Source organism: Paramormyrops kingsleyae, chromosome 8 (assembly GCF_048594095.1).
Source record: "Paramormyrops kingsleyae isolate MSU_618 chromosome 8, PKINGS_0.4, whole genome shotgun sequence".
Classification (NCBI taxonomy): Eukaryota; Metazoa; Chordata; class Actinopteri; order Osteoglossiformes; family Mormyridae; genus Paramormyrops; species Paramormyrops kingsleyae.
The window spans coordinates 35863107-35877588 of NC_132804.1; the positions used below are offsets into that span (position 1 = coordinate 35863107).

General features: G+C 42.2%; 1 long non-coding RNA gene across 1 annotated transcript; it reads right to left on the reverse strand.

Moving 5' to 3' along the window:
* Positions 1-1035: 1035 nt before the first annotated feature.
* Positions 1036-14225, reverse strand: LOC140592330 (uncharacterized). The gene is made up of 3 exons (XR_011992700.1): positions 3164-14225; positions 2078-3058; positions 1036-1730 (listed from the first exon to the last, which is right to left on the reverse strand). It is a non-coding gene; the product is annotated as an uncharacterized lncRNA (long non-coding RNA).
* Between the last annotated feature and the right edge of the window lie 257 nt (positions 14226-14482).

The following is a 14482-nucleotide window of genomic DNA, read 5'->3' on the forward strand; positions in this document are numbered from 1 at the left end:
AGTTTGCGGATGATACGACCGTGGTGGGTCTCATATCAGACAATGATGAGACTCACTACAACACCTAGCACTATGGTGCTCAGTTAACAACCTCATCTTGAACACCAGTAACACCAAAGAGGTCATTGTGGGCTATAGGAGGTCCAGAATAACAAAACATGCTCCTATACTTATACATGAGGAGGCTGTAATGTGTGTGGACAATATCAAGTTCTTGGTTATCCACATCACATTGGATCTGACCTCTCATTTGGTAAAGAAGGCCCAAGACAGACTTCTTCCTCAGGAAGATGAGACGTGCTGGATTTTCCTCTCAGTTGTTCGCAAACTTCTACAGATCCGCCATTAGAAGCATTCTTTGTCACAGTATGACAGTGTGGTACGGCAACTGCACAGCACAGGACAGGAAGGACTTGCACAGGTGGTGAGAACAGCACAGGAGATCGTGGGAAGTCCTCTCCCGGACCTGGACTCTGTATATGCTGGAAGGGTGCAGAAGAGGGCCAAATGTATAGCTGCGGATCTCACCCATCCACACTCTAAAAAATAAAAAGTTGGGAAAACTTAAAAATTGAAGGCAACCTGCTGCGAAGCATTTTTAAGTTTTCTCAACTTCACGTACATGTAGTTGTGCTGACTTAATTTCTTAAGTTACACTGAGTTCACACAGGGCAGTGCTTTAAGTTACCTCAACTTCATTTTCCAAGCACAATCAAATAATAAGTGTTATTTTGCTGAGATTGAAATGATAAGTTGGGTGAACTTATAACCTGAAGAAAAGCAGGTTAGCACAACTGCATGGTGATTGAAGTTCAGAAAACTTAGAAATGCTTTGCAGCTGGTTGCCTTACATTTCTAAGTCTGCTCAAATCCCACTAAACTTACTTTGTGAGTTTAACAAAATACATAATGAATTAAAGGCAATAAATTACACGACAGACACAATGAATTAACTATTAAATACAGCTTTTTATTTCACTGTCCTTTTTGAACATTGATCTTAAGGATACAAAAAAGGTACAGAAATCCAGTAATATCAATCTCTGACAGTCATACAGGTCCAAATAACAATGCATACTGCAATCATGAATATAAGCTGTTAGATTACTCAAACATGGCTGACTGCCATATAATTAGAACCCTTAAACAGAAAATTTCTTCGAACACTGTGACAGCCTATGACCTAAAAGAATACACACTGTCCATCTCTAAGATTTCTGAAAAACAAATAACACGCTCCATCAAAGAAAAGCTGTATATGCCAACATAAGTGTGTGTACCTCAAACATAACTGTAGCTTACTAAGCTAATCAAGCAACTCCCAGTTTTCTGAATGTCCGTTGTGACATTCCATCATGACACATACACAACATACACATATCACCAATGTTCAAATTCCTTGCACCTCAGCACCTCAGTAATTTGTTTCTGAAAGACTGCACCCTTGCAGAAAGATTGGTATCAAGGTGCATGAAAACCTTCTGAATGGCTTCGAACATGTACTTCAGTCCTGTTGGATACTTTATGTTCAAAGCATAAATCTGTCCAAAAAGGAGGGCCATTGAAGTGGGAAGGTCAGGGAGGTCATCAAGTACGATCTGCTCCTCAAAAATCAAAGCAAAACACCGTACATTTGCGTCTGTCTCCGTGGTGGCAACATCGTCCTCAATGACAGTTAAAATCCCTATCTGGACTCCATGAGTAGTGCCACCATTCACATCCACAGTATCCTGCAGGGCAATAACACATCAAACAAATACCACTTAGGATAAAAGAAACTTGGAAAGTTCCAACAATCAACATGTTCAGGGACGTCCTCCCACCACAATTCTGGAACCAATTTAAGTACAAAGTTTAAAAAAGTCCCTATGATCATTACAGTTTTAAGAAAGTGAGTGATTATTTGTCATTGTGAATACAGCACAGTACAATGTGCACCACAACGACATGTGAGCTCTGCATTTAACCCATCCGTGAATAAGCAGTTTATCAATAACCAAAGGGGTTGGCTTACTGAAACCACAATGATACCTATATTTTAACTTCATAACAATTCAAGTACAACTGGGTTACATACCAGACAAGATTTGAAGAAGGAATCTGTGTTCTCCCTGAAAAACAATGGTAGGCCTTGCAGGGCTGCCGTTTTCCTGTGCAACATCAACAACAACAACAAATTAATTTTTGTATAGCGCATTATCACAACATTACATTGTCCCAAAGCGCTTTACAGCATCCCCACCCAAAGCCCCCAGTGAGTAAGCCATAGGCTACAGTGGCAAGGAAAAACTCCCCAGAAGGAAGAAACCTTGGGAGGGACCAGACTCAAAGGGGGAGCCCATCCTCCAGGGGCCGGCAGGGAGAGTCAAATACAGTTAAATCTGAAACACAAACGGGGAGCAGGGGGGAGATGACAAGCCGGTGCCACCACTCCCTCCAATCGGCAGGCAGCCAGAAGGCAGGGAGCGGGTCATACAAGGAAGATGACAAAGGCAGAACGGCGAGCTGGATGCACGGACGTCATTGGTATTGGTATTTACATCACATTGGTTGTCTGGAACATGCAGCAAAGCAGTGAACAAATATCTTCAGGAATGGAACATTCAGATTTAGTCTTACGCATGTGTGATTTTGTATTTGTAAGTGAGGCAATGTTAGGGCTGTACGCAAAACGTATGTACTGTACAAAAAATATTGAGTATACATTCAGGATACATTTCACTGCATGCTGTACTTGTATAGCTATGTATGTGACAAATAAAGCATCTTGAATCTTGAATTGATAGTTTTTTCCTCAGGAGAGCAAATTCAAGTGTGTAACACTAATAATTAGCAAGAGATAGAGCAATGTAGCGTTTAGAAACATTGTCAAAATAGAGACCCAATGTTAGATATTTACCTTGTTATCCATTTTGTCCAGAAGAATCTTCAGTTCCTCTCCAAATGATCTATTTTGTAATCTGTACAGTTTAATGATCTTTGGTGCATACTCATCCAGTGAAGAGAAGAATGTCTGCTTGAGAGGAACTCCAGTGAGTCTATAAAACTCTGTGTCGACCTATTACAGAGAACATAATACAGTATTTGGGCACATTCAAATCATATGAAGATAAAATGCTTCAAAATGAACGTATGCCAAACCTTTTCAAATCTATGCACTTACTTGCTCTTCCATAAATAACGCCGGCCACTGTATCATAATGTCAGCCACTAGGGGTGCTTCCTCCACGATCTCTTTCCTTCGTAAGGCAAAAGTCAGTTCCATTTTAGAATGAATGAGTGCAAGGTTGTTATGTCTCTTCTTCATTTCTTCCTGCAAAAAAGCTTTTTCATTTTGCAGAGTTACATCAGTCTGCCCAGTTGGAATGTCAGGGAGGAAATTCACTTCACACCTTTTTGCCTTCTTCAAACGATTCCTGCAGTTTCCCCCAGTTCTTTTCCGATTAACACAAACTTCACTGCAACCTGCTGCTCCTAGTTTGTGGCGGTAATTTCCAACTTTATAGTAGATGCTTGTGGTCCAGCTATCATAACTCGTACCTATGCTTGGGTCCTTCAGACAGGGATACTTACTGACTAATGCAGCAGCCACAAACTCTAAATGTTTCTTTGTTGGATATGCTTTATAAGAAAAAATAGACTGAGCAATGGAATTTAAGATGTCTGTTTTCATATCCCTAGTAACATCAAGCAGTGTCCCATGTTCTCTGAACATCTCATTCTCTTTAGCAAGTCTCAATTCCACATCATATGAAAATGTAGGTATAGGGAAAGGAGAAGGCCACTGCTCTGAATTTTCACGTTATCTAAGAGGAACGCTAACTGAACTGGGGTTTGAACAGGATGATGAAGAGGATGCCATACTGGCAGTATCCAGGGACGATATGGTGACATCATCTGACTCCTCAGAGACTTTGGTGATGATTTTCAATACAGCTCTATCTGGCGGGAGTTCAGATATGTCAGTCAGATTACATAATTCATTACCAAATTCTGGATCCTCAAACTGAATGACAAAGTCCTGCACAAGTTGGAGCCTGTCCTGCAGAATCTTTTTCAAGTGATTGACTGAGTTGAGGGCTTCAGTGACATTGAGTCTTCTGTTATCAGGACCCAGCACAATACGAAACAACATACTCTGTGAGAGCAAAATGACAGATACAATTAGGTTGAAGCCAATGCTCTACAATTAACCCAAAATATAACAAATCACAATACCTAAGAGCAACACTAGGTTAGATCTTGACTGTTCCACCAAATATTCAACAAATATTCTTTAAGTATTATTAGAGACAATCAGTGCAGAAGAAACCTCTTTAAAGAGATCATAGCCTTTCCCTGAACTTTGTATGAGAACAGAGGGTGAGGATCATTAAGGTCCTCTGGTTCAAGAATTTCAGTTGTACACATTTCAGACACCTCATAGCATCTGTAGTGTTCAACATACCACAAGACAAGTTTTCTACAAATGAAAGACACTGTGTTACCATTCACATGTATTCTGAAGAACTCTGGCAACCCACTGAGTTCTCCAGAGGATAAAATCATACCCTCACTATAGTGAATTCCATTCAGATGCACATCTGAAGTGAGGCTCACGACTTCTCTGTAAGGATATTTCTGCAGCACTGCAGTCTTTTGTTGCACATCTAGTGTGCATGTCGTGACGTGGTTTATCTTCTGCACAGATAGAACAGGAGGAAAGACACTTGGGCCGTTCAGGATATTTGCCATCATGAGCTGGTGTTTAGTCGCCAAGGTGAGGAGAATATTTTTTAAATTGTGCACATCACTTACAACCCTTTTGAAGTAGCTGTGTTTGGCCTCAAAACGCATGGTCCATAGTTCGATCAATGGGCCAAAGCACTGAATCAAGTAAGCATAGTGCTCAATATAGTGATGCTTTGGTTTGAATTTGAAGTCTGGGAATGTTTCTTTAATTTAACTGCCTGTGATCAACTAATTTTCTCTGCAACCAGGCTAGAGATGCAGATGTGAACTCTGATGAAACGACCAGCTCAACTATCTCTTTCAGGTCCATTAAAATCTCCCACGATGGCTCCTGCTCTGGCACATACCTACCAATCATTAATGGCAAAAGACGCAATGCCCAGTTTTCGTGTCCGTTTCCACCTATGGTTTTCTTTGCAAAGCTAGACTGAGCAATGACCTTGGGTCGGTTCACCTTATCTGAGTACTTGTAAGGGAAGGACTTGATACACTTATTAAGAATATCAAGTGTGAAGTATCCCTTTCTAATAAGCTCCTTCAAGCAAACAGACAACTCATAAGGTACAACTCCCTCAAAGAGGTCATGTAACAGATCCGGAGGAAACCCTGTTACTGGATGGAAGTAGGATAGGTGTTTTGCAAGGACACACTCTTTTTTCACACCCAGCTTACTGCCAAGTTGACCATTATCTCTCAGCTCTTCTATGATGGTATTGTGCTGTTCAACAGTTCTTAGTGGAAAAGAACCAGCATCCCTACTCTGTATTTCATCTTTACAGGCTAGACAAAATCTACAGATATTTTCTATCTGAAAGCTTTCTTGGAAGCCAGCAAGGCTGTGGGCACCAAGATTGTCAGCACTAGTGATGCTCCGATTGATCGGCCACCGATCATGATCGGCCGATATTGGCTAAAAATAGCTTGATCGGCGAACCCCAAAAGCGCCGATCAAAAAAGCCGATCACTTGACGTAAATTACTTGCGCGACTTTTTCACACGGGCATGCACGGCGCACAGGTAAACAACAGCGGAGCGGAGCTTACTAGTGGCAACATGAGTTCTCCCGTCTGGAAGTTTTTCAAAGTGTCCGATAAAGACGTAAAGTTAGCCGTTTGCAATGTATGTCGTGATGAAATCCCTCGAGGTGGAAGCAAGCAACGGCATTTTAACACCACTAACATGATTAGGCATCTTAGAACACGCCATACAACTGAATATGCCGAGTATGAAAAACTAAACCACTCTGCTCTCGGGGAACATTTCATGTGTTGACCCTGGAGGTGTCAGGCAACAGTGCTGACCAAAGTGTCACTGCCCCTCCTTCAGTGTGGGGCGCCAAGTGTCAAGCGCTTGATTCTTCAAGATCTTGACTGTAGCCTATTTCTACAGTTTTTTTTTTTTCAATATAGTTAATTTAGAGTTAGTTTCATTTCTACAAATGGTGCAAACTCTGCTAGATTATAGATAAAAGATTCCCATTCCACTGCCATTCTGTGATTGGCAGTGATCGGCAATCGGCAGATCATGATCTTGGTGATCGGTAATCGGTGATCGGCCCCAAAAATGCTGATCGGAGCATCTCTAGTCAGCACATACACAATACACAGTTCCCTTGAGGTTAGAATTGAGACGTTTGACAAACACACCTTGCTGTTCAAGAAAACCTATGTCTTTCACCAGTGGATTAAAAAATTTGTCATATCCAAATCTCTTCACATCACAGCGTTTCCCAAGCAAGGCAAGTTGTATTGATGTAAGCGTGGAGCGGAACATTGCAGGCAAATTCAGTAGCACCCAATACACAGCCGTTATTTTATGAATCTTCCGCGATGTTCCCAATGGATTACAGATGTCAAATTCATCAATGTAGACACCAATCGAAATAGCATCACTTTGAAAACCTAAAAGTGGGTTTTCTTTGAAATACTGCCCACTACATGTCGACTTGTACATTCCAGGCAATTCCTGCTCAGTGAAAACAAATCTTTCCAAAACATCTTCTCTGTTCAACAACACCTCAATAACTTCAATAACTGAGATATAGACAAAGCTATTTTGATGCAATCTATCATACAGATACTTTAACTGGGTCAATCACTTGAAAATGTTTCTTGTAATATCCTAATCTTCTATGTTCTGTTGAAAGGATGCCTTTTTCTGAAGTGCTGAGATGTAAAGGATTTGTATTGTGTACAGCATCTGATATCAGTTCTGACAGCTCCTCTTTCAATGAATCATCAATATTACCGTGCCTCTTTAAAATATCTTTGATTGCTCCCTTAGCGGCAAGTCTTGTGAGAGACAAAATGTCATTAAATCCAGTTAATATTTCCTGAGTTGCACTTTTTGAAATGTGCAATATACTCTGCATGTAAAGTATCAGTGCAGCAAGCTTGTGTTCAAGGGTGACATAGTCCACTGGCTCTGAGTAAGACATTTCAAATACAGGGGAAAGTACTGAAAAATGGTCATTGTCTGTGGGTTGTGGATCAGGCACAGGATCATCTTCAGCAGACAACAGTGATTCAACATTCCCTTGCTGAGATGTCATAGATAAGCTAAACTCTTCAAGTGAATGTGACTTATGCTTCCTAGATATGTGGCTTGTGAAAGTTGAAAGAATTTTTGTGCTAACCAGGCAGTTCCTAAAAGGACACTTCACCATTTCATGTTTCCTCAAATGGCTTTTGATGTGGTTTAAAAAGGTTTTTGGCTGACAAATATTTCTATAATCACAGGCTTCGCACAAAAAATTAAAATGGGGTGCTTGTTGAGGAATTTTTCTATGTGCTCGAGATAGATGTGCCTTCAATGCACCTGGAGTTCTGTAAGTGCAAACACACTCAGGATAGAGACAAGGTAATGTCCAAAAGCGTCCTCGATAGTGACACAACCTGTAGTGCTTCAGCAGTATATCAGGAGAGGGATTCTCAAATTTGCACAGTTTGCATTGCATTCCAAACCTGAAAGCACACTATTTAAAATGAGAAATTCTTACATTCAATTCGTCCAAAAATAACATATAGCTTACCACTGCTTCAATAATCATAAAGACATATCTTTGTAAGAAATATTTTAGCATAAATTTTAGGTATATAGTTTGTAGCTGTAATAATATTGTATAGAGCATAAGAATATGTATTCACACCTTACCCGTAAAATTCTACTGACAAGATCAGACGCATAGAAACAATGAATTTTAAATGTACACAACTGCTACGATATGTTTTGGCGCTTTCCATAGAACATGTTTAGGCGTGGATGTGGCGCCATCCTCAGAGTAGCATTGCTCGCTAGTGGTAACGGACTTATATTTAAGTTAGTCTACACAACAACACATGCAACGTTGGAATAATATTACAAATAATATCTGCTAGGTCTAATAGGCAAATGTCGATGCTCAACTTCAGTAAAAATAGGCTGAGCCATCTTCTTTATCTTTCCATTACTGTTAAATACTGCTATTGAGATCATGATCCCTTATCAGAAATACATCCCAACATCTCAAATACTTGTATTACACGTCAAGCAGCTAACATCAGAATATTTCTGTTATAAAATGTTGAGAAATACGATAGCTAAATGTTAATTGACTGAAGTTAACCTTAATGCTAACATTACCGCGTCATATCTCCCGCCAAAATCACCGTGGCCACTTCAATTAAAAACAATGTATAATGCCAGAAATTAAATTTATTCTGTAATTTCATGTAGTTAACCTGTCATATATTGGTTGCATCACTTGCCTAACACTGGAAAAAGAAATGTCGCCACGAAATTACTGAAAGACAAACTTTAACTTGCGTTTGGTATATTGTAACACTGAGTTTGTAATGTTATGTAGCCCAGATTTAGAACGGTGTGGGGCTAATAATGCACGGGAGACGAGAATATGGCGTACTTTCCCGAGTTTTATAAACCGCCTCAAGCGCTGGCACACTCGTCCACATACATGGGGAGCGAGTGAGGAGAAGGGGAAAAAGAATGTACATAAACACTCCGCTCAGGTCACAAACAGAAAAGAACCAAATAAAAGAAAGGGGTACAGAAAATAATGTTGTCGGTAGAGCAAGTTCTCGTCACCTCGTCACCTTGTACTGACGCACACAATGCCCTGCCCAGTTGTCAATCATTCACAAAATTACCATAAATGCCCTAGCGGCCGTTACAGAGTCCCCCCTGGAAGAAACTGGCTGTCCTCAGCCGACAACATTGTGAAAATCTAGGACATAAACAACCTCATACATGAATAGTTGCAAATATTCCCTTCAAAAAGAAAAGCAATGGTAAATGATGAGAAAGTCCATCATACATGACAGTTTTTACCTCACCAAACCCATTTTGTTCGAAAATATATAAAGGAAATATTAGAAGCAAACAGAAAAGAAAATAGGCATTTTAAAACCCGTGGTAAAATACATTTTACAGGATACAGTTTGTTTTTATACAAACAAAGCATAACAGTGCTGGTTAACCTAGAAACAGTCAACAAAACCCAATAACATTACACAACACTGCTATATCATTGTGGTGACTTATAGAAATATACACACCAGATACTCCAGTCACAGACTCATTTCAAATCCAAACGACCAGCATGAAATGGATTGGTCCACTTATTGGTCTCCCAACCTGAAGTAATCCTGGGTGCAAGTCTAGGTCGCAGGTTATATCCTTGATCCACACAACTGGCCTGACTCTCTGTCGAGTCAGAGAAAATGTCAGGATCACCCCCCTCACTAACACCTTCGTCAGTGACATCACCAAATAAATCAGACAAAGAAACCTTGGCGTCAGTTTCCAAGAGATCACAGACATTGTCAGTTGGACAGTCACTGGATGCCTCATCAGGACTTGCATGACAGGAGTTTTCCCCACCCAACAAAGTATCCTCCCCAATTACTGGAGGTGAATCCACAGGCACCACTTTTGGTACATTCCCCGAATTCCACGTATGAAAATTCTCCATGTTTACCACGTGAAACACTCCCATGTCCTTGCCCGTAGTCACATCAGCAAGTCTATAATTTACATCAGACAACTTCTGAGTGACACGGTAAGGACCTGTGAATAGAGGCGCAAGCTTGGCAGCGTAATTCGTAGCGGCATCAGACCTTGGATGAGTTTTGACCCGCACCAGATCATTTATGGAGAAAGAAACAAGCCGACGCCTCTTGTCATAGTAGTGTTTTTTCTTAGAGTGACTTGTGTCTAGAAAACTCCTGACATGATCAGATGCCTCCTGGAGCAAATGCTTCAGGGCATCCAAAGAAGTCACCCCTGGCTCTTCCATGCCAAAAGCATCGGGCTCCGAAAGCAGATCCAAAGGTGTGTCCAGTTCACGACCATATAACACCATTGATGGACTCAGTCCCATACTGTCATGTTGAGCTGTCCGCAGGGCAAAACAAATGTGGAGAAGAAACCGATCCCAGGAAGTGTGCTTGGTTCCCACATACGCTCTAATGGCCGTTTTCAGTGTTCGATTAACTCTCTCTGTCGCATTTGTCTGCGGGTGGTAAGCTGTTGTAAGCCTGTGCTCCGTACCCAAAGCAGAAACCGTGTGTTTGAACAGATCACTCATAAACACAGAACCTCTGTCAGATATCAAGTACTTGGGAGCACCATGCCTAGCAAACACTTCACTGAGAAGCTTACTGGCAGCCACCAAAGCCGTAGCTTCCCGCACTGCACACACCTCAATCCATTTAGAAAAGTAATCCACAAACACCAGAATGTATGCATTACCACTTGGTGTTCGGGGCAAAGGGCCCACAAAATCCACCCCAGTATACTCCCAGGGAAATTGGGGGCAGATTGGAACCATGAAACCACCAGGATTTTTCTGCGATGGCTTAGTGAATTGGCAGATGACACAAGAACCCACATAACCCCTCACATCTGATAGCATGTTGGGCCAGAAAAATCTCTGTTTAAGTCTTGTCACAGTTTTCATCACACCCAAGTGACCTGCAATGGGGTGATCATGATAATACTCCAACAGAGACTTCCTGACCGTCTGGGGAGCATAAAGCTTGAACTGTTTCATGGGGTGTAGTGTACAAGAAGATTTTGGATCTCTACGATACAGAAGGCCATCGAGAACAGCATACAGAAGATCGCCCTCCTTAGACACACTATCACCTTCCTCCAAAGCAATGAACAACTTTCCAATGTCCGGATCAGTTAGCTGCAGATTTCTCAGCTGATCCCTGTCTGTGAACAACACCGACGGCAATGAACGCAAGTCCAGACTTCCCAGAACAGCCCGATCAGGGAGAATGTCAACCGGCTGACCACAAAAAGGTAGAGGGTTCCTAGACAAACTATCCGGAACACTGTTGGACACTCCTGGTTTATGGATTATCTCAAAATCAAAGTCTTGCAACCGAAGTGACCACCTAGCCAATCTACCTGTGGGATTTGGTCGCGACATCAACCATTTCAAACTGCTGTGGTCAGAAAAAACTGTGACGTGCAAACCTTCAATGTATGGTCTGAAATACTCAAGTGCCCAAATTACAGCAAGGCACTCCTTCTCAGGAGTGGAGTAAGGACGTTCGGACTTGTGCAAAGCACGGCTGGCAAAGGCGACTGCACAGTCCCTACCCTGCTCATCCCTTTGCATTAAAGCAGCACCCAGATCAACATCACACGCATCTACGTGAATGAAAAATGGAAGTGAAAACTGCGGAAATCTCAAGATAGGTGCAGATGTCAGTTTATCCTTAAGGAACCCCATAGCACTTTCGCAGTCTTTTGTCCACACAAAAGGAACATTGTCACGTGTTAGAGCAAAAAGAGGTTCAGCATGACGGGCATAATCATGAATGAAACGTCGGTAATAGCTGGTTAAGCCTAAGAACTGTCTCACTTGCTTGGCATTTACTGGAGTAGTAAAATTTACCACAGCCTTCACCTTCTCCACATTTGGTAGAATACCATCCTTCGTAACCAAATATCTCAAAAAGGTAAGTTCCTTTCTACAGAATTGACACTTGTCCAACTTGATTGACAGGCCAGCAGATCTCAGCCTAGCCAGGACTTCCTCAAGATCTCTCAAGTGTTGTTCGAAGGTGGGTGAGGCAACCACAATGTCATCGAGATAAACTGCACATGACTTGTAGATGAGGCCTGCCAGCACCGTGTTCATGAGCCTCTGAAAAGTGGCTGGAGCGTTGCACAAACCAAAGGGGAGAACACGGAACTGGTACAACCCACGGTGAGAAACAAAAGTTTTCGGTCTAGATGATTCTTCCATGGCAACCTGCCAATAACCCCTGGCTAGGTCAATCGTGGAGACAAAATGCCCCCTGGCCAGAAAATCAAGAGACTCATCTATCCTTGGAAGTGGGTATGAGTCTTTCACTGTAAGTTTATTTAATCCTCGATAGTCAACGCAAAACCTAGGTTCACCTGAAGGGTTTTGAACGATAACAATCGGTGCGGCCCACGGTCCTAATGCCGGTTCAATGATGCCTTCTGCCAACATCATGTCAATCTGTCGCTCGATCAATTCTTTCTTTGCAGGAGACGTACGATATGGAGCAAGATGGATAGGTTGGGCCTGACCAGTGTCAATTTTGTGTTCAACTATGGATGTATGGCCTAGATGTCCATCAAACAATTCAGCAAAAGACCTCAACAACTCAGCCAGCTTGAATTTCTCACACTCATTCAAAACAGCTCCATCAACTTTCATGTCCAAACAAGAAGAACCATCTTGCAAGCCAAGCAGACCGTGATTCAATACATCAACACCCTCCAGTTCAACCTCAGGCACATCACCCAGAACAACAGTTCTGGAAGGAACCTGGATGACGACCGAAGCTCTCATCATAAAATCCATGCCCAAAACAAGCGGGGTTGAAAGATTTTGAATGACTGCAAAGCGATGGTAAAAGCGTTGACCCATGAACCCAAACTGTAACCAAACTAAACCGGTTGGACAACACATTCCCCCATCAGCAAGCTGCAATGGCGAAGCAGACCATGCTGTTGTTTTGAAAGTCCCCCCTGGAAGAAATCGTGACACATCAGCACGCACGGCCGAAACAGAAGCCCCCGTATCCAGGGTAGTGTCCAGAACCTGACCATGAAAATTGACCTGAACACGAAAAGGTGTGTTCCAATAAGAAGATGATGTGCGGTCTTCCACATGGCCAAGAGCAAGTTGAGTGGTCTGGGATGAGTCAGGTGAGTGAGGCACAATTATTGTCTCGGGGGGGAAGGATTGCCCCTCTGAAAAGTCCTCCCCCCTCTGAAGTTTCCCGACCTGGGCCTAACTGAAACACCCAGGCCTTCCCGAGATCTGTTACTCAGGACTACAGAACCAGGTGTTCCGATAGTTTGATCAGACTGACGATTGGTTAAATCCCCAGAGTGCACATTTTGGCTAATCTGCTGCCTGCAGTTTGGGCAGTTACGGGAAGTGAACCCTGGCGTCATACACTTAAAACAATTAATTTCTCTTGCAACTGGATTTTCCAGTGGAACCTCGGGCACATATTTACCACATGGACCCAACACGGCATGCAACTCATGCGCACGCAAAAGAAGGTCCATCACAGACATCACCGCTGTACCATAGAGCGCCACCCTGTATTTTTCAACAGCGTGCTTACAAATAAGCTCAATTTGCTCTGATTGAGGTAGTGGACTTCTCAATTTGCGGAATTCACCCAGCATATGGGCTACAAACGTAGGCAGAGGCTCGTTCGGCATCTGAACCCTGTCTAGGATACCCTGCATAATGCGCTCCTGATTGTCAGATGGCAAAAAAACCTTCTTAAAAAAATCGCAAAACTGGGCCCATGTGGAAACATGAGAACTCAAGACATCGAACCATTTCTTTGGTTCTTTGGAAAGGAAACGTGGGAGCTCCAGTAAAATCTGGGAGTCAGTAAGATCTAGGGAAGACCTGTAAATCTCGACAGACTGAAGCCAGTCATCTGGACTCACCTTTCCTTCACCATCAAAGATGAGAGGTTCAAGGCGTGATTGATGAAGGACAGAAGCCAAGACCCTAGACGTAACTGACAAATCAGCTGAGGCCGTTTGAGCCGCCCCGGGCACACATACATTAGGCAAATTTGTGGAACCTGACCTTGTAACGCCTGGAGGAGGCTGCCCTCGAACAAACGGCGTAGAAGTAGCCAAAGGGTTAGATTGTGGTCGTGGCCTAACAGGAACTGTACCATCACCAGGACCCATACAATTAATCACACTCCTTTGCAGGTCCAGCGAGTCACGGAGACACCGCTGCAGTACAGCAACCTCATCCTGCAGGAGCCGCACCCGAGACCGCAAGTCTCTATCCCCAATTGGAGATATATCCTGTCTAGTCAAAGAACGTGTCAGTAAATCAAGCAGTTCACAACTTGTGGCCATCTTATCCCCCCTTTAGTAGAACAATTTAGAAATATCAAAACAAATATAAAACAAAATTATTCACAGATATACCCAATTTACAATTGGTTAACCAGTAAATAAGCAAAATAACCAATAACCCTGCTTGTTCCCTTTAAAATATGGGTAACACTTTATAATAACGTTCCTTTGTAAGTCATTTACAAGTGATTAGTTAATGATGAACTAATTATTTACAAAACATTCATAAATGATTAATAAGTGATATGCTAACAGTTTGTGTATGTTTTGTTAATACATTTACAAGTCATTTACAAGTGATTAGTCAGTGATGAACCTACCATTTACAAAACATGACTGCATTCAAAAAGTAATGATAAAT